This window comes from Monodon monoceros, unplaced genomic scaffold, assembly GCF_005190385.1.
Source record: "Monodon monoceros isolate NGI ecotype Baffin Bay Population unplaced genomic scaffold, NGI_Narwhal_1 Super_Scaffold_16, whole genome shotgun sequence".
Taxonomy (NCBI): domain Eukaryota; kingdom Metazoa; phylum Chordata; class Mammalia; order Artiodactyla; family Monodontidae; genus Monodon; species Monodon monoceros.
The window spans coordinates 74,081,558-74,103,778 of NW_021703772.1; positions in this window are offsets into that span (position 1 = coordinate 74,081,558).

Below are 22,221 nucleotides of genomic sequence, written 5' to 3' on the forward strand. Positions count from 1 at the left end.
ATCTATGACAAAGGAGGCAAGGATATTCAATGGAAAAAAGACAGTCTCTTCAATAAGTGGTACTGGGAAAACTGGACAGCTACATGTAAATGAATGAAATTAGAACACTCCTTAGCACTGTATACAAAAATAAACTCAAAATGGATTAAAGATCTAAATGTAAGGCCAGACACTATAAAACTCTTAGAGGAAAACATAGGCAGAGCACACTTTGACATAAATCACAGCAAGATCCTTTTTGACCCACCTCCTAGAGAAATGGAAATAAAAACAAAAATAAACAAATGGGTCCTAATGAAACTTGTGCATGATTGAGAAATTGCATGCACAAGACCAGAGAAGTTGCATCTCCCTCAAAACGGTTTCACAGCCTCCCAGAACTTTTAGTCAGATTGATTAGTGAGGGTCTTCCCCCATACAAAGCCTCTTTAAAGTTTGTAAAGACTGGGAGTGGTGGTTATTTTTTCAAATGTGTGGATTTTAACACTAAGTTATGAGACACACAAAGAAACAAGGAAACATGGCTCAAACAAAGAAACAAAACAAATTTCTAGAAACTGATCCTAAAGAAATAGAAATATATGAATAAAGAATTCAAAACAACCATCATATAGATGCTCCATGAGCTCAGAAGATGATGCATAAATGAAATGAGGATATCAACAAAGATATAGAAAATATAAGAAGAAGAACCAAACAAAAATTTTGGAGCTGAAGACTATAATACTTGAGCTAAAAAAATTCACTAGAGAGGCTCAAGAGCATACTATAGTGTATACAGAAGTCAAATTATAATGTTGTACACATGAAACTTATATATAATGTTATAAACCAATGTTACCTCAATTAAAAAAAAAATGATCTCAAGTTAACCTAATTCTACACCTTGATGAACTAGAAAAGAAGAACAAACTAAGCCCAAAGTTAGCAGATTGAAGAAAATAATTAAGATGAGAGCAGAAATAAATGAAATACAGACTAGAATAACAATGGAAACAAATCAACAAAATTAAGCTTGATTTTGTTAGAAATGATCAGTTAAATTAACTAGGAGCAGAAGAGAGAAGAGTCAAGTAAATATATCCAGAAATGAAAGAGGAGACATTATAGCTGATGCCACAGAAGTTAAAAGGATCATAAGAGACTACTATGAATAATTATTTGGCAATAAATTGGATAAACTGGAAGAAAGGAATACATTTCTAGAAATATACAACCTACCAAGATTAAATCATGAATAAATAGAAAATTTAAACTTACCTAGAATGAATAAGATTGAATCTGTAATCAATAATCTCTCCAACAAAGAACCCAGGACAAGATGGCTTCACTGGGGAATTCTACCAAATATTTAAGAAGAATTAATGCCAATATTTCTCAAACTCTTCCAAAAAACTGTAGAGAAGGCAACACTTTCAAACTGATTCTATGAAACCAGAATTATCTTGATGCCAAAGCCCAAGAAGACATTTTAAGAAAAGAAAACTACATGCCAATATATCTGAAAATTACAGATGCAAAATCCTCAACAAAATACTAGCAAACAAATTCAACAGCACATTAAACAGATTGTACACCGTGACCAAGGAGGATTTATCCCTGGGATGGAAGAATGGTTCAATATTACAAAATCAAGTAATGTAATAAACCACATTAACAGAACTAATGGCTAAAATCAATTAGTGTCTCAATACATGCAGAAAAATCATCTGACAAAATATTATACCCTTTCATGATAAAAAAAAACCCAAAATAGGAATAAAAAGAAATTACCTCAACATAATAAAGGTCATAAGTGAAAAACTCACAGCTTCCATCACACTCAATAATTAAAGATGGAAAGCCTTTCCTCTAAGATCAAGAACACAACATGATGCCTACTCTTGCCACTTTTATTGAACATTGTACTGGAACTACTAGCCAAAGCAATTAGGCAAGAATAAGAAATAAAAGGCATCCAAATAGAACAGGAAGAGTAAAATTATCTTTGTTCACAGATGACATGATCTTATATATAGAAAACCATAAAGATCACACACACACACACACACACACACATGCACACACCACTGTTAGAAATAATTTAAAAATTCAGCAAATTTGTAGGATACAAAATCTACATGTAAAAATCAGTTTCATTTTTATACACTAACAACAAACAATCTGAAAAGTAAGTTAAAACAATCTCATTTACAATAGTGTCAAAAACAAAACAATACTTAGAATAAATTTAACCAAGGGAGCAAAAGACTTTTAAACTGAAAATTACAAAACATTTTTGAGATGAAATTAAATAGACATAAATAAATGGAAAGTCATCCTATGTTCATGGATCAGAGGACTTAATATTGTCAAAATGTTCATATTACTCAAAGTGATCTATGGATTCAGTGCAATCCTACCAAAATGGAATTTTTCACAGAAAGAGAAAAGCTATAATAAAATTTATATGGAACCACAAATGCCCATGAAGAGCCAAAATAATCTTGGGAAAAAAGATCAAAGCTGGAAGCCTCATACTTCCTGATTTCAAATCATTTTACAAAGCTGCAATAATCAAAAGAGTATGGTATTGGCATAAAAACAGACATATTATAGATAAGTGGAACATAATAGAGTTCAGAAATAAACTTACACAAATATGGTCATAATTGTTAATATAGAAAAGACTTAGTAATTCATTGGACAGAACTATTAAAAATCTCCATGTTGATATGCACATTTGAAATTTTGGTAAAAAACCATAAACTTCTAAACTTAGTTAAAAAATAGAAATAGTTAATAAAAACAATGATCATTAAATAAATCAAACTGAAAATTCTGTTCATATGGTGGACTGAACATTTACTTTTATCCCTGCTACTCCAAAGTCTTCACTATAATGAAAGACAAGGGTCAAAATAAAAACCCACAGAGGCAAAGAAAATAGAAGCATCAATAACAGCATAAAAGAGATTTCAACAAAATGTCAATAGCTTGGAAGCAAGTGCATCAGTGGTAATTAATTTGACAGGATATTAAGGAACCCTGTTTGTGTCTCAGTACCCTGGAAAGTCTTAGCAGGTTCTTGGCATTGACATATGGGAAAATGTGAGGCTGAACACATGAGGATTGTCTAAAAGTCTGAATAAAATTAGTTAGTAATCTAGATCCCTTCCTGCTCTTGTATAATAAGAGGTTTGCATAAAGAAAGACTGAACTAGTACCATGAGCCTCAGATACCAAGATCACCATGGCAGCAGGGAGATGAGGAGCTGGGAAACAGGGGAAGAGGCCATATGGAACTCCATGGATTCCAGGGAAAGGTCCTGTTCCCTCAACAACTTGCCTCCAAGAACCTTGCCAGTCTTCCTCTATGGGAGACTGGTCCAAGAGGAAATATGTTCACCTAGTCCCAACAAAATGGCAGTGTCTCATTAAATCACTCTCCAGGGAAGCATACCAGGGAATTTCAGAACTTCTGATCAGCTTTTAAGTGCTTTGTTCTTAAATATTAACCAACCTCCAAAGGTGCCCAGATGCTTGACGAAAAACGAAACCAAACCAAAGAAAAAGCAACTCAGAGGAAACAGGGAGCTGAAAAGAATATATAAATATGTAGATAAAGAAGTTTTAAATATGTAAAAGCATAAGATTATGAGCTTTAGAAAGATTTTTCAAAATCCATGAAAAAACATGTCATATAAATGTAACACTCAGAAAACAATACCTAAAGAACCCTTAGAAATTAAAAACAAAATGTTTTAAAGGAAATAGAAAATTGAAAGATAAAGTGGAAAAGATCTCCCAAAAGCTAGACTAAAATGACAGATTTAAAATATGGGAGAAAATTACATAATTATTTTAGGAGGTTTGATATGTGGATAGTGGGAGTTCCAGGACATAGGGACAAATAAAATGGAAGAGAACTGTAGTTACCAGAGAAATAATAAAATAAAACTTTCCAGGACTAAAGGCCATGAATTTCCCTATGGAAAGGTCCACTGAAGACTTAGTATGAGAGAGGGGAAAAAAACACCTCAGCTCATATCATCATGAAATTTCAGAATGCCGGTAGTCAACCAAAGATGCCAGAAGTCCCCAAAGGAGATAAACAGATCACACACAAAAAAACAAGAATGTAAATGGTACTATTCAACAGCCTCACTGGAAATTGGAAAACTATGGAAATGCTTTCAAAATTCTGAGGAAAAATCATTTGTTGAAGTCCAAACCTAGCCAAGCTGAAAATGAATTTCAGGGATTAATTAAACGAAATATATTTTAGATATTCAGGTTCTCAAAGATTTACCTGCCATGTTCCTTTTCTAAGGAAATATTTGAGGATGTGTTCCATTAAAATTAAGGGAATCAACCAACCAAAAGGAATAAAACTAGTCCACATAAAAAAGCAGAACCATGGGCTTCCCTGGTGGCGCAGTGGTTGAGAGTCCACCTGCCGATGCAGGGGACACGGGTTCTTGCCACGGTCTGGGAAGATCCCACATGCCGCGGAGTGGCTGGGCCCGTGAGCCATGGCCACTGAGCCTGCGCATCCAGAGCCTGTGCTCCACAACGGGAGAGGCCACAATAGTGAGAGGGTACATTACTGAAGGGGGCACTGAAAAGCAAGTAAGCAAACAAACAGAAAAAACACCAAAGAATTATTAACTCCAGGGAATATAAATTTTGCACTCATAAGTAATTCATGGTCCATTAGGTGGCTCAGCTGTGAATATATTTACATAGATCAAGTAATGTAAACACTGCAATTCTGGATTAAACTAAGATAATGATACAACTGTATTGTGTCTGTGCTGTGTACAGGGTGGGGGGAGTTGAAGGGAGTGTCAGGAAGTAGGCAGAGGGACGGAGGGGTGGAGAATGTAAGAGAACTAAACCTTCCTCTTACATAGCAAGAAGACAATAAATAATATTATAATATTCTTCACCTCAGCAACAGCATATCACTCCAGTTGAATCCAGTTTGTAATTTTAGCCTCACTTACAGAACCAGTCATATCGCAGGGGCTCACCAGTAGGCTGGCACCTCTTCCTCCGAGATTGGAGTCCCAGCACTTTGGGGTCCTTCTTCCAAACTTCTAACAATTCCAACCCCTTCTCTTTGTTCCCATAGACCTAGGGTTGGTAGCTGCTTCTTTTAGTGGCTACCTCTTTGATAACTTGGTTTTCCTTTTTGCCTTTGCAGTTACCTAGCTAAAAATTCTTTATACATGGTTAACGATTCTTTATATTTAATTTTCTTTGGTGAAACAATTGTTGTGATTTCTGTCTCCTGATTGGACCCTGAATGGTAAAATAGTTAAAACTGAAAATTTAAAAATAGCACTACCCATCTATTGAATAGGAATGTAGAAATAAATATCAGTTGAAACTACTAAAAGAGGTATAGTTGATTGCTTCTGGAGGTTTTTGTTTGTTTTGCTTCGTTTTGTTTTGTTTGGAGCAGAAGATTCATTTAAAAAGAAATCTCACTTAAAACCATATCTTTAAATGAAAAAAGAGGAATTTCTCTGGTGTAAAGGTTGAATCTTGTTAACCAGAGCCATCCCTCATAAGACATCTCCTTGGAAACCTATGGAGAGAAGCCAGGGAACATTTGTAATGTGGGTCATGAAATAAGGAATATCAGTCTCAAAGTTTCATTCTTATCCTCAATGGTATAGAATCCTAGGTATGTGATTTACTAAACATTCATCTGTCTATTGTCTGGTGATAACATAATCTATTGGTGTCTCCAAATACTTATGACGATATTTGAGTAGGATGAAGTACCCCATTCATATTTAAATGGTATTCAAAAATGACAATTCAGAGAAGGCAGTCATTGAGAAAAGAGGTAACACTTAAGGTGGACCTTGCACATAAGAGAGATGAGAAAGGAATTAGAGGACAGTTAGTCAGAAATAGAATCATAAAGCAGGAATCTTAAGCAACCAAATATTCAGGTCATAAGTCCACCATTTTACAATTGAAACTTGTGAGAAAAATTGTTTGCAGGGTTCATTCAAACATCAGTACCTTGTTGCCCGAGGTTACTTTAGACATACAGTAATTGCATCTTTTTCCCAGTGTTTGTCTTAGCTGTCTGGTGTCCCACCGATCCATTGATTCTTCCCCACAGGCTACTGACTTCAGTTTTCAGTGAAGAGCATTCTGGGAGAAGGGCTTTGTTTCTTCAATGCTTCCAGTAGAGTGATGTTGTCCTGGAAAGTCAGATTTCTAGGTACTTCAAGTTCCCTGTGGCATTGGTTAATTATCCAAAGGGAATTTTATATTTCTAGGAGAAATATCTCCAAGTCTTGGAGTCCCTGCAATGCTCTTGTCAATCAGACTTGAAAACAGTCTTTGTCAAACAGCAGGGTCTGTATGAATGTAGGTCAAAAATAGAAAAGCTTTCAAAAGATTAGCAGCAACTGGTGAAAGACAAGATGGTATCAAAATTATTCACAATCCCTTTCTTTCCCCTTAAAATTCATTAAGAATATCATTGTTGATGAAATCTACTGGATTTTAACAGTGTGTGTGGCTCAGAAAATAGCTCTTTCATTCCAGTCTTCCAATCACCACAGAAAAATTGTAAGCACTATATCCCCTAACTTTTTAGAGGCAACAAGAAGAATTTGGAGTGGAATATAGAAACGTGTCTTTTTACATGCCTATGTCATATTAGAAGCAATTTGATAGGCACAGGCTTCTTTTTAAAGAAAGTCAGTTCCAATGAAGATTTGGTATATCACTTAAAAGAAAACCAGGCAACCCCCCCACCAAAAAAAAAGGAAATCAGGCAACCCTCTTTGCAGGAATAGTGTACATGATTCAGTAATAATTTCTAGCCTGTTAAAGTATCTTAATTTGTGTTGTTCTCCTAGAGATTCCTTTAAAAAACATAAGTGAAGGAGTTTTGAATTTTGAGTTATTGCTGCTGTCACCTTCAAAATACAACACATTTTAATTTTCAGTTTACCTATACAATAGGTGGGGATTATTTTAATTCTAAATGATACCTAGTATTTCTAGCTCTTTTACTCATACCTCATAAACATAAAGACAGTGTTCAGTAGCTAATTAATATTAGTTTCTAGGTACCTTCTCATCATTTTGTGATCTTCACAACAATCCTTGAATTATGGAAGCTCAGCTTCCTAAAATTTAGCTGCATTGTGCAAAAGGAGGGCCTGGGACTCTTTTCTCAAGGCAGAATTCATGTTCTTTCTACCATATCAAGATGCTTTCTTTGGTAAGAAACACAAGGGTTTAGAAATACATAGTACAGGTATAGTGTCTGATGGTAAGAAATAGTGAATCATGTATAAAAGATGACAATTAGTTCAGAGGTCATGTAACCACTTTGGAAGAGATTTCCAGAGCAACAGAAAACCAATAAGAAGGGAAAACTGACATCTGGGAAATAGTAAGGATGGACTACCTCAAAGGGAAACTGAAATTACTTGTTTGGGGGGAAGAAATAGAAATTCCTTGGTCTTTCCCTTATGAAAATTCCCTTTATTGTGAAATGAATAACCGTACGGAAAATTTTATGGATGCTATACTTTTGGTATGAAGTGAAATCTATTTTTAAAAAAGAAGCTAAATTCCCAGCGTTTTTGTCAGGCATACTTGTACCTACTGAGAGTGGATATCAGTACAAACTTTCTGGAAAGAAGTTATATCCAGAATCTATGAAATGTCTTATTTTACTGTGAAATTTCACTTCCAGGAATTTTTCCTAAGGAGAAGATTAGAAATGGATACAAAAAATATGTATATATGTTTTGAATGTTTATTGAAGTATTATTTTTAATACTGAAAAAGTAGAAACAGCCCAGATGTCCGACTTTATGGAAATGTTTAGATGTATTAACATGCATGCATAAAATGGAATAATATGAAACAATAAACACAATGTGTTTGAAGAACTCTTTGTGACTTGGGGATATGTTTATAATATAACATTATGTAAAAAAAAAAAGATGCAAACAATGTGCAGAGTATGATTTCGATTTTGGGGAAAAATATTTCCAAAATGAAAAAGGACTGAAGGAAAAACACCAAAAAAATTTTTTTACACTCCTACCAGTAAGTATTTATTTCCTCACACATTTGTCAAGACTACATATTACAAAATCTTTTAATTTTTCAAATTTCCTGGATGTAAAATAGCATCTTGTTTTAACCTGCATTGGTTTAGTAAAGTTCTGAATTCTGATAAGAAACCAATTAAAATGTAATTAATTTCATTTATGGAAAATTGACATGTTTTTCTTCTACTTTTATTGAGATATAATTGACATCCAGCACTGTAAAAGTTTAAGGTGTACAGCACAATTTGACTTACATACATCATAAAATGATGACCACAATAAGTTTAGTGAACATTTATCATCTCTTATAGATACAAAATAACAGAAAAAGAAGAAAAAATATTTTTTCCTTGTGATGAGAACTCTTAGGTTTACTCTCTTATCAACTTTCATATATAACATAGAGCAGTGTTAATTATATTTATCATGTTGCACATCACATCCCTAGTACTTGTTTATCTTATAACTGGAAGTATATATCTTTTGACCACCTTTGTCATCATACAAAGATATTATATTATTTTTTACTATATTAATAGCAATTATAACAGTAAGATTATAAAAGTCTTTTTCTTCAAACTTTTTTCTATTTTCCAAATTTCAACAGTATATTACTTTTATAATCAGAATATAAACAATATCTACTTAAAAAACTTTGAACATTTCAACTTCTTTTAGACCTGTCTTTTTTGTTTGTTTGTTTGTTTTTTTGCGGTACGCGGGCCCCTCACTGCTGTGGCCTCTCCCGTTGCAGAGCACAGGCTCCGGACGCGCAGGCTCAGCGGCCATGGCTCACGGGCCCAGCCGCTCCGCGGCATGTGGGATCTTCCCGGACCCGGGCAAGAACCCGTGTCCCCTGCATCGGCAGGCGGACTCTCAACCACTGTGCCACCAGGGAAGCCCTAGACTTTTCATTTTAATAATTTGTTCTTTTGATCTTTTAGATCGTTTTTCAAAATATGCCTGCTTGTTGACACATCATTCTGAATATTAATTTTTCAGATGAACTCAGCATTGCAACAATATTTCAATTAAACCTTTGGGAGTGAAATATATATTGTTAATGGGATGAGTATTGTTTTTATTTCAATTTGTTTCTGGTTTTAGGGAACCAGTGGTAATTCAGGTATTACTATGCCTCATTAAGAGGGTTTTAACTTTTATATTTATGATTGATTTGGTTTAATCATTTTTCAACTGTACGTGGACGATATTTTCTTCCTCTTTCTTGGACATATTGCTCCAGGAGCAGCTTTTAAAAAGAAAAAAAAAAAAAGATAATCTTAAATATTCTCACCACAATAAAGAAATGGTAATTATGTGGTGTGATGGAGGTGTTAGCTAATGCTACAATGTTAACCCTGTTGCAAGATAATGTGTATCAAATCAACACTTTGCACACCTTAAACTTACACAGTGTTATATGTCAATTACAGCTCCACAGAGCTGGAGAAAAAAAGAAATGCTGGAGAGGAACTTTTGAAATATGTTGAAGAGAATTTTAAAATGAGCTGGAGGAACAGATAAATTACTTTTTCATTACCCTCATTTCAATACCAATATTGTTTTTAAGGTTATAAGACTAAAAAGATCTTAGTATAAGGGTACCTGAAACTATAAAAAAGAAAATAGGGCATGTCCATTATCCTCATCACACTTGCTCTCCTTTCAGACATGTAAAAATACGTATATGCTGATTTTATCTTTACAAAAAAGTAATCAGACTGGAATATACCTACTCTGTAAACCTAGTAGTAAAAAGTAGACATCTTTTCCATTCAAAAGCTATGGACTATTTTAGTGGCCAGAGAATATCCCATAGATAGATTCCCAAGATTTATTTCATGAATTCTTAATTATTTTCATTTTTTATCATTACTAGTAAGACTGAGATAATGATTCTTGTATATACATTTTGACATATTTGTCAGATTTCTTTTCACATCTAGCAGAGCAAGTCCCCCAACATCACTTTTCTTGCTAATATATTTTCTGGGAATTTTCAAAGTGTGTTTTAATAGCTCCTTTATAAAATGATTTTGTCATTACCCACTCCCCAATACCAGCACCGTAAGTATTTTGATTGAGAACATGTATTTTTAAAAATTAATTAATTAATTAATCTTTTGGCTGTGTTGGGTCTTTGTTGCTGCTCACGGGCTTCCTCTAGTTGCCGCGAGTGGGGGCTGCTCTTCATTGCAGTGCGCAGGCTTCTCATTGCGGTGGCTTCTCTTGTTGCGGAGCACGGGCTCTAGGCACATGGGCTTCAGTAGTTGTGACACACGGGCTCAGTAGTTGTGGCACACGGGCTTAGTTGCGCCGCAGTATGTGGGATCTTCGTGGACCAGGGCTCGAACCCATGTCCCCTGTATTGGCAGGTGGACTCTTAACCAGTGCGCCACCAGGGAAGTCCGAAAACATATTTTTAATGTAATTATGCTTTACTGCTTGCTTTTGCTTTATACAGTTTGCCATCTTAACTGATTTTCTGTATAGACCATCATATGAGTAAAAAATCATAACATTAGCAATATTTTTAATATTTATATCTCTAATTTTGTGATCTTGACTAATTGCATCAGATAACAATTCTAGGATGATGTTAAATAATAGTGGTGCTAATCATGTATGTCTTCCTCACAAATTTTTTTTTAAGGCATGATGCTGTCTTTTAGATAGAGATAGGTTGTAATTTTCTTCATTCTTCTACTCTTGTTTTATAAAGAGTTATTTTTTTTAATCAATAGTGATTGTATTTTTGTCCACTTTATTTGTGGTATATGTGTAGTTAACAATAAGTATTTTTCCTATTGACCCCTTAAAATGAGGAGGTATTGATTTTTTAACATTGATCCATCCTATCATCCTGAGAATAAATTTTACATATCCAATGGATATTATACTGATGAATTTGTTTTGTAAATATTTAGATTTTTGCTAATATTTATAAGTAAGAATGGTCTGCATTTGACATTTTTGCATGTTAAATTTCTTGTATTAAATTCAGAATTATACTGACTTTATAGAATAACTTGGTAAACCTTTCTTTTTTAGTACATGTGCAGGAAATTGTTTAAAAATCTAGTAATTAACCTATTCTTGAATGTGTGATGAATGTATTTAAGCTTTCTCAGTCAAGTTCCTTTCTTGGGAGTAGTTCTTTGACCGTTTGTTTAAATTCCTTTTAAGTTATAATGTATTTGGTTAAAATTCTGTCAATTATACTAATACATATATTCTTAGAAAATTCTTCATTTCTTTGAGATTTCCAAATTTATTGTTATGAAATTCTGCATAGTGTTCATCTACAGATATTAGTTCTCCTGAACATCAGTATTTACATCCTTTTTCTAATTTGTAACATTTTAACTTTGTAGTTTTTCACTTTTGCTAAGGATTCTTACATTTACCACTTCTTAAGAATCACTTCAAAAATGCACCCTCAAATTTATAAATTAGGGTTTTTTTCTAATCTATTAACTTTATCTATATTTATTTTTCTACTACAGTGTCTAAGTTTATTGTATTCTTTACATGGCCTTTACATTGAATACTCTAAATATTAGTATGTATAAGATTATATAATCTGGTATATATTGTTATATGTTATATCATAATATAATATGTGTTATGATATATATGTTATATAATATGTATTGTCTGGATATGCTTATATAATAATAATTACTTATAATATATTTATTTGTAGTTGTACAATCTTTTTAATGTTATGAATTTTCCTTTGACTTTGGACTTGAATACATTGTATAAATTGTGATATAGTTTTCTCATTGTCCTGAGTTTCTAAATGATCTGTTATGATGGCTTTGATATCCTTTGACTCTTTTTATTCAAATGTTATTTTAACAGTATTTTTTAATTCCTAAGAGGTCATATTGTATTTTTCTTGCTTTGCTATTAAGTTTTAGTTTTATTTCATGGATTTAATGGAAATTGGTGTGCTGGCCTTGTGCTTCTTTTTTAATATATTGAGATTTTTTTTAAAGATCTAGTAGATAACCAGTTTTAAAAATAACTTCCATAGGTGTTTGAAAAGAAAGCGTACATTTTATTTTTCAGACATAACAGTTTGGCATAGCTAATCAATAAATCATATTATTATATTATTCAAATCCTCTATATATGTTTGATATGTCAAGAATGAATCCAGTATATTTAAATATTCTACCTCTACTAAATTTCTATAATGTGTTTCTACAGGTGTATCTTTTTTTCCCCTTTATATGTGTTAATGAATGGTTAATCAACTAAACTGAGTAAGGAACATTTGGGTCGAAATCTATTTAACTCAGAATTCCTTATGTCATCCTATGGCAGTTGGTGTTCTAATGACTAATCTAAAAGGTTAAATTTTTTCATTGTGCGAGTAACTTTGTTCATTCATACTGGGTGTTTTCTTAATATTTAATATAAAAATGTCTTTAATATTCAATAATTTTATCAAGACCTAGTTAACTATTGCTATTAAAATTTTCTGCTGTCTCGTGCGCATTTTAAGTTCAGGGAAATTTTCTTTTCTTTTTGAATGTAACTTCTGTTTTACTTGTTTTGATCTATGCCAAAAACAAACAAAAATACCATCTATGTGTTTATTCTTCACTGATTGGCTTCCAAAACCTTCAGCTCATTTCTTTTACCTCTTTTATTGATTCTGCTCATTATTGTTTATATTTTCAAAATATGCAGCTGCCTGTTTTGTTTTATAATATTCCTTACTCATCTCTTTGACTCTCTATATTTCTGTTTAATATTTCTCATCTAGTTTCCTCTTCATTTCCATGTGTTATTTCACCATGCAATTCTTGTTCAAAGAAATTAATTTCTATTGTTTTTATGGAGATTTAAAAGTAGCCATGGTATGAATCTTACTGTTTCCTGAAGAAATAATTTTTAAGTGTTTTGGTCTTCCAATTTATGGATTCAATGGACACTTTTTACTATGCAAAGAACCAGCTGAAGAGCCCTACTTCTTGTTTGCTTGTTGTCTTTTAACTTATCCATACTTATTTAGCCACAAATAGTAAGATTTTTATCCAGAAATAGGGAGAATGGCTTTCTCCTGGATCTCCTCCCTCTTTCCTTAAATAATATTGAAAACCTTTTACAGCTCACATTTAAATGCTTGTTGCTATCTCAATGACGCATGTAAGTATGGGAACACAAATATGGAGCTAAGGCCAAGGGCTGGAGAACTTTGTCTTTGTGCCATCTTTGATTGTGCACACATGTGTGCATATGTGTGAAGAAACTGTGACAGGTGCCTGGCTGCTCCCAGGCATGTATTTGAGATATTAAAGATAACCTTGCTGCTTTGAACTAGATTTCCATACCTACTCAACAGAACTTCCCATGTTTCTTCTAATTTCTGACCAGAATCTTGGGATTCACTGTCACTATGGATCTTATGTAATATTTTGTTTGGTTAGTTTGGTTTTTGATTTGTTTGAAACAGGAGCAGATTACTCATGACTGTAGAAAGATAAAACATTCAATAAGTTATAATGATTTAGATTTTGAGATCAGTTAGAAACAGATGAGAAAAAGATGGGTACAAGTATAATGAATTTTCCAAACCCAGGGATCAATGGTATCTTTGATAAGATAGGAGAATATAAAGAGAATTATAATTAGGTGTGAAAAAGATGATTCAGTTTTTAAATGCATTCAAGTATAAGAATATCCCATTAGAGATATTCTAGAGAGTGATCTGCAAATGCTTGAATCTGTAAATATGGGATGGGCCTCTAAAATCTATTTTAAAAATCTTTCATGGATTCTGATGTGTAGCTATGTTTGTAAACTCCTGCTCAGGTCACCTGGAAATGTACATTTGGAGAGAAAGCAAGAAATTTGACCATATGTATGGAAATCCTTTAAATAAAACAGATGTGGTTATAAAGCAATCTGGCAATAAAATGCAAAAACGTAAGCAGTCAAATGAGTATTATGATTTCTGTTGTTTCACTACTTTCAAGTCTGTAATTTATTCTTTAGATTTCCTCAAATGAAAATTTTCATTTGAGAATGAATTTGATATTTTTAAAGCAGACTGAAGTCTTCTGGAATTATCTTTTGGCAGCATGACTGAGCAGGTCTCTGAGAATCTCTTTCCAGGTCTTGGACAATTGAAGAATGAAAGTGAAAGCTAACTCTTCCTGAAGTTCTCAGGACTGGAGTTCAAATATCAATGTGAAGATAATTACCCTTAAGTTGATCAAGATGCTTATGATCAGAAGCACATTTCAAAAGAAAAGAGTCTCTTTTTCTTGACACTTATGTCCACAGTCCTGACACAAACAAGAGATAAGGCTTTTTAGTACATGCAAAACGCCCAAGTATTAAGTCAAATTGTATGTAATAAGTGAGATTGGTATTTAACTACATGACAACTCCAGGTGAATAAAAAAGAGCAGGCCAAAAGACTACTCTTCCAATAATGGACTTCAGATAATTCAGTTCTATCCCAGCACTGTTCACATGTTTCACCAGCTTGTATATTAATTTTAAGGATATGTAACATTAAAGCTGGACTAATTTCAAACATAATAGGCATCAAAAGAAATGTAAGTTCTGTGTTTATTTCGATTATGTGAGCATAGGGAAATTCTTAAGTAATCTAAAATTAAAGTGATAAAATATTTCTTTATATACCACTTCATTTTTTTTTTTTTTTGCAGTACGCAGGCCTCTCACTGTTGTGGCCTCTCCCGTTGCGGAGCACAGGCTCCGGACGCGCAGGCTCAGCGGCCATGGCTCACAGGCCCAGCCGCTCCGCGGCATGTGGGATCTTCCCAGACCGGGGCACGAACCCGTGTCCCCTGCATCGTCAGGCGGACTCTCAACCACTGCACCACCAGGGAAGCCCCTGAATCTTTTTCTTATCATTAAGTTCTGATTGCTGTAGCAGGCCTCTAGTGCAGGATGTGGCTTCCTATGCCTGATGTTCCTATCTTTCTACACACACAGTCTTTTGAGGAGACTCTACCACCAACTAGTTGCATGATCTTGGCCAACTGGCCAACTTACATAACTTCTCTGAGCCTTGTGTTAAATTAACATCATATAAAATAACGCATCTGTGGCTCGAGTTCTACCCCAGTTTTGCTGCCCTTATTGTAGGTCTTTGGCATTGTTGTCAATGGTGCTTTGCTGAGTCTCTGGACGCTGACTCAGCAAAGACTGAGTCTTTTTCTCGTTTAAACCCTGCTGTCCTTCTGGCCTTGAGCCTCACCTGCTATGGAATTTCAGCACTGATGCTTATTTATTAGATTATTAGCTTCTTGGCATATTGTTAGGATGGCTTAAAATACAGGTATTTCTATATAAATGCAGATGCTTTAACACTTTATCCTTTTTAATAATCAAGCTAAAGAAACTGCAGCCATCAAACTCTGGTGCAGTCTCTTTTATTGAATGTGATAACATTACTGGGTAGCACTCAGTGTTCTTGTGGGGATTAATGCATGAAAATGCCATTTTGCACAACAATGTCAAAAGCCTAACTCTGAAAAGGTCCATCTTAGTTATAAAACTCAAGCAGAGGATTGATACATTATCTTTAGAGAATTCCAAAATGCTTTGTGATTCTGCACTGTATAATATCTCTGACAAGATATAAGAAGAAAGTATTCCATTTAAGTACACAGGTGCAGATCTGATCCCAGAGCTCTGTTTCCGAAGTCATGTTTGTTTCAGGTAAAGGTCACCAAAAAATGTTCCTTTTGAAACTTCAAATATTAGAAGAAAATATGGCAATATTGGGGTGAATAACCTTTGTGTTGATCACTCTGTCAAGAATCCATAAGTATGGGCAGATGAGAAGAGCCTTTGCCTATATTCACAGATTTTTAGAACAAGATTCAATATTTGCCATTATGGTCAACTGCATTTTATTTGACAAATGCAGGCTCAGCAACATCAATATTTAAAACCCTTAATATGATACTCTCTAGATCGTAATTCTGTAGGGAAAAACACTACCCTCTCTTCTTTCCACTGTTGAGAATAGTGAAGGGTTCCACATACTTACGTGGTTTTTATTCTTTCTTGTTCCTCGTGGTCCTTTATTTTGTGCTGCTGTTTATCACAAAATGCCATGTGAAAGTTAATAATAACATAATTTAGAGCAATAATTACATTTTTATTCAATAGCTGTGGGAAAACACTGGGTTGAATAATGAGATAAAAATGAGTGTCTCAGGCCTAACAGGACATTAATCAACATACTAACTGTGTGGGCAAACTGATTTCAGACTGTTATGGCTTAATTTCTCTCAAAATCATTATTTTTAATTTATTGCATAATGTACTTTAAAATATGTGTTGAACTGATCATAAGGAAGCATTAGATTTCAACAGGAGATGCTACTCCTTATCATGTCATGAGTTATCCTCTTTTTATAGTACACGGTATAAAATCGATATTCCTGAAACTCTGACATTTCACAGCTATGTTCAGATGAGACTAAATTAGTTCTGCAACCTCTCTACCTAAATTCAGTTATAATATCATAGCCTAGATATTTTCATAATCCTAATTGCCAAAATATATTTACTACTCCTTGCTGTTTTCAAGGATTTTCACAAAAACTGTTTAAATATCATTGCAGTTTCAATAAATAAGAGTAATCTTCCAAACCCAGGAAACTTTGACCAGTTTCATGTGACAGGAATTCAGTTCTTAACTCTAGATCTTCATTTAACACAAATTTGGTCCTTTCGAGACCTCAACCACGTCTACGGATTCAGCCATCACTGACACACTCCTCATCTTTCAGGACCCGCTTTCAGCGTCCCTGCCCAAGGGAAGCACGCCTCGGCTCCTTCCTCCCCAGTCCAGCCCAGGGATTCATTCTTTCCCCTATGCTTCTGAGTAACCTCTGATGTTTCTTCAGCACTTAACTAAACAAAAGTGGAATCATTTGTTTACAAGTCAAATTCATTTGTGTGGCTGTTTTTCCTTAAGGCGAAGGACATTTCTATCTTGCTTTAAGAGGTCATGATATCTGCACTAATACAGAGAAATAAATTATATAGATAATTCACATGGAGATAAAATAGTTAATTTAAAAGCTGATGACTGCTGGAGTAAGGTAGAATTCTACCGAGGCTCACTCACACTTTTTAGGGAAAACACGATCACAATCTTTTTGTGCTTAAAAAGACATTGAGAACAAAATCCAGTAAGACTGGGTAAATGTGTGTATGGAGTACAAAGAAATTTAGAGACAAAATAATTGATAGAAATAGGAAAGTCAAGAAGAACAGTGTTGAAGTTCATTAGGAGAATAAAAATAATGATATGCATATTTTGTGGTGAAACAAAATGACCTAGTATGAGCTGTCTAGCATCCTGGCCTTGTAAGAATTTGGCTTTCACTCCGAGGGAAATGGGAACTACTGATAGGATTTGGGCGGAGTAGCAACACGATCTTACTGTCCAGGAAAATGTTTGAAAAAAAGTATTTCGAAATGAGAGTGTGCTGCATATAGAAAGGATGAACAACAAGATCCTTCTGTATCACACAGGGAACTACATTCAATATCCTGAGATAAACCAGGATGGAAAAGAATATAAAAAATGTACATATATATATATAGAACTGAATCACTTTTGCTGTACAGCAGAAATTAACGTAATATTGTAAATCAACGATATACTTCAATTTTTTAAAAAAAAGGCAAAATGAAAGCGTGACTGTGTTCAGTGCTGCTGACAGAGTAAGATGAGGTCAGAGAACTGACCATTAATAATGGTTTGAGATGTAAACCAGCCTTGATTAGAGTGGGTTTAAGCAAAAACAGGAAGAGAAGAACTGGAGGTAGTGAATGTGCACACTGATTTGAGGACTTTCTGTATTAAGGGAAGCAAAGAAATGGGGTAAGAGATGACATAATTGGAGTCAGGAGAATTTCTTCTTTAAGATGAAGGGAATAAAATCATATTTCTGATAAACAGTATCCAGTAGAGGGTAGAAAATAAATGAAAAAGAAGAGAAAGGGAAGAATCACTGAGGTGGTATCTTTAAGTAGTAGAGACGATCCAGTGCAGAATTGAGAGACTGGCCTTAGATAGGAACATGGACAGTTCACCCATAGTAAGGGGAGGAGGACAGCCTATAAGTGTACAGACGCCATTGGTGGGTAATTGTGGTGTTGGAAGTTGGTAGAAATTGTCTTCTGATTGCTTGAATTTCCTTGCTCAAATAAGAACTGGGTCATCAGCTGAGGATGAGGATAGGTGAAAAGGTAGTACGTACAGATTTGAGGAGAGAAAAGGAGGTTTGAAATAACCATGTGGAAAAGTCAACAGATCAAAGAAATGCAGAAGGGGCACAGAATCAGATGTAGTAATGGTTAGAATTTTGCCGAGTGACTATGTTTAAGTGAGAGCTGATGCAGTATTTTATTATCCATACCTATTATTTTAGCAAAGCCTATCAATCAGAGCTGCCTGACCTGCATGGAACTGTGAAGTCAATGAAAAGTAGGCTTATTTTTTTGAGCCACAGAGAGGTCAGTCTGGGGGGGTGGTCTTTGTTATATCTGCTACTGTTAAATAAGCGAATAAACACTTGTTAAAATCTTTCCCATTTCTTTGTGAAAATTTAGCAATGATGTAAAAAATAAAGCCTATATAATAAAGGGATTTCTGGTTCCATTTGCTTTCCAATTTCCCTGTGTGTCTTATATCTTAACCTATATTCTAATTTCTGGGTCTTAAAATTCTTTGCAGTTTCATAGAACCTAATACAGCTTTTATTTTCTCCATAAATAATTGTTGAATAATGAGTGAATAAGATTCATTTTGTGCAAGATTTAGAGTTATACTATCTTATTCTATTAGTTAGTTATTTCTTCTGGGTTTTTTTCTCCCAGAAGGAAGTGGTAGCAGAAAGGCATGAGAATTTGGTTTCATAGTGAAATGTATGCATGCACTGAAAGGTTTCTGACAGGCTTGTTTCATACACTATGAAATAAAACAATCCTCACTCAGACTTGGATGCTGAATATTTTCTTGGCAGTCCACGGTGCCATATTTCTTCAATGGCAGCGTCTCTAAGCAGTGTATACTTTGTTGGAGACCTTTGGGTTATGACATTTGCCTTTGCCCAAATATGCCTCTGAGAACACAGGGCAATGTTTTCAAAAGAAAACACACACATTCACTGGGAAGTACATTGGCAATGAAGTTGCAATTGACTAGTGCCCTAAGCCACGTGAGTTATTTGTACGAGTGAGTCGCTATTTCAGAAAAATTAATTCTATTCCTTAGAGGCATTCTAATGTAACTAAAAACAGAAAAGTCGAGATCTCAAAATATGTAGTTATTAGAATGTCTATACCCTCCTTCCACCAGCCATGATTTTCCTTAAGAATAGCACAAATAGAAGCTAACACAGGGTTGGAAAGGATATTGAAAGCGTATAAGGGTATCTAGTTCATCTCTTTACCTGTAGGTCAGATTAAACCTAAACTTTATATGGCCCCAAGAGTGCTCCAAGGTTGAGGAAAATTACACATGGTAGAGCACATGTCCCAGTCTACTCCCAAGTCATGCAGTTGACCATTTTTACTACTTTCTTTCTTCCCTTTCTTCCCTCCCTCCCTCCCTTCCTCTTTCTTGCTTTCTCTTTAATGAAACAAGGGGCACTGTGTTTAGATCTCATACTTTGTCTCTATAATTCAAAAAAGAAAGCTTCTAGTTTCAAAGACTTTATTCCAATCTTCAAACTGAACTTTTCCTGATTGTACTGTCCTTATCTTTCAGAAATACTCACTCATGTGTGATCCAATCAAATAAAGCCTCCTGCAGGCCTCGACATTCACACTCACTCTATGCAGACCGGTCTCTTCCGCTAAGCTACGGCCCGTCACTGCTTGTCAATCATGTTCCACCAGTCTCCACAGAACCTGTTCAGCAAGCTCTACTGTACATGCTTTTATCCTTAAACTTACACCTTGAGAGTTACTTAGTGTACACACAGGTCCATATATATAGAAGGATTTTAGACAAACAAATCTCATTGGGTATATTACATATATTTAAATCTTTCCCTTTTATTTTTTATTCTGTAATGTTAGATTGTAGTCTTCCCTTCCCTCTGTGACTTCCCTCTGTGTATAGCATTTCTTCACTATTATAGTGTTAGATGCCTTTCTTTGAGAATAAATCTAAACCTAATCCTTTTCTTCAGGCAAATTTGAACAAATCCAGGTTAAGTATCAAAAAATTTAAATTTAAAACATCTAAAAATGAATCCAATATCTTTATTAAACTATTTCAATATTTAAGAACTTTTATTTCCTATCATTTACTTGCTAACATATATATCTATATGTATACATGCATATTTGGGTGTATATATCTGAAATCAGTTCATTTATACAGCCAAATGTATGTTTCACTATACCTGATGCTCTATAAAATACTTCTTCTTGTTTTCCTTTAAAAATAAAATGGTTGCCAGAGTCCATGAATGATGTACAATATCTGAATTGGTAGCACTTAGCAATTAGGTAGTTAGCAATGCTAATGTCAGATGCCAGACAAACTGGATGTCAAATAAAGGCTCGCTTGACTTCCCATCCAGTATGACCTGCAAAGCTGGCTATCATTATATACATTTCAGAAGACAAAAGGCAAGTAATGTTCAGAAGTTGGCAGAGCAACTCTGGGTACAATACACAGGAAAGAGGAGTTTAAATACCTGGCATTTGAATCAAAAGTTTGGAAGAGGGAACACTTCTTAGAAAGCAAATAACCTTGTAAAATTTCTCTCTTGTTGATATATGCAAAGGGGTATATTTATTAAAATCCCAGTATAATTAAATGTTCACTGTATTTGTTTTGATTTTCATCAGTTTAGATGTTTGTGAATCACGTTTAGCAATTTACTGTATACTCTGATTAAGACTTACATTATGTCTGGTAATGTACTTTTCATTTCTGGCATTTAACCTGCCTTTTATTTACAGTGTTTATCTAGCCCAATAGCCTTCATCTCTGTATGCACATGTCCACCATTCAAACTAAGTTCCTGAACATATTAATACAGTTGGATAGTTCCCAATTCTGGGAAGCAATTACTAGTGTTAGTTCCATTTTATAGATGAGGAAACTGAAGCACGGAGGTTAAGCAACTTTATCCATGATGCAATAGCTAGAAAGTATTTGAGTATAATCAGTTTAATTATAAGGTCTTAATTTTAACATCATATCAAAATTTTTTATTTATATACATTTAATTCATATCCTGTCACATAATTGAACTCTTCTATCAATTCTAGCAGTATTTTAGACATTGTTTTAGCTTCTCATACCATAGAATTAACCTTTCATTTGTTCTGTCATCCTTTCTCCATTGAACAAAGAAAGGTTTCTTTGTTCATCCTGCACCAGGGTTGTCTTTCTCTCTGAAGAAGGAGAGAAAAATATATCCTCAATTTTAATCCAGCTATGAAGTTCCTGGGTCAGTATTAGAGAGACATAAGCCAATCTATACTTCAAACTAAGAAATGTATACGGTTCAGTTTCGTGCAACTGTTTTCCCTTATAAAATATTATTTTAATCTGAAACACATAAGCAATATGCTGAGTTTTAAATAAAAATTAATTTGTTCATATATATGTATTCACCAAAAGGCTTTAATTTTAAATGGTTCCAATAAAGCAAACACTTATTCAACCTTAACTCACATAACACCATGTGTTAATTTACATATATTTAGTAGCCAAAAAGCAAGAAAACCGTCTATACACAAACATCTATTCATGAGGACCTAATTATTACAGAGTTTTACTAATGGGTTCATCGAAACCTCTTTTTATAAAAATGCAAACATCAAGTTACAATAAATAGTTCTGCATGGCAATTAGAATTATTATCTTTGCAATGTACTCTTTAAGTAGTTCAGGTGGGAGAGATCCAGCTTTACGCAATTTTGATGTGTGACAAATCCAAGAATTGACAGAACCAAGTAAATCATGTGTATTATCATGCCTCATCTGAATGTCTCTACAACATATACAAGTTGAAGGATTAAGTGTGAGGAGAGCTTTCAGAGCTGAGTTGGTGCTGGGGGCTGTCTTGACACTGATTAAGACCCTGACAGA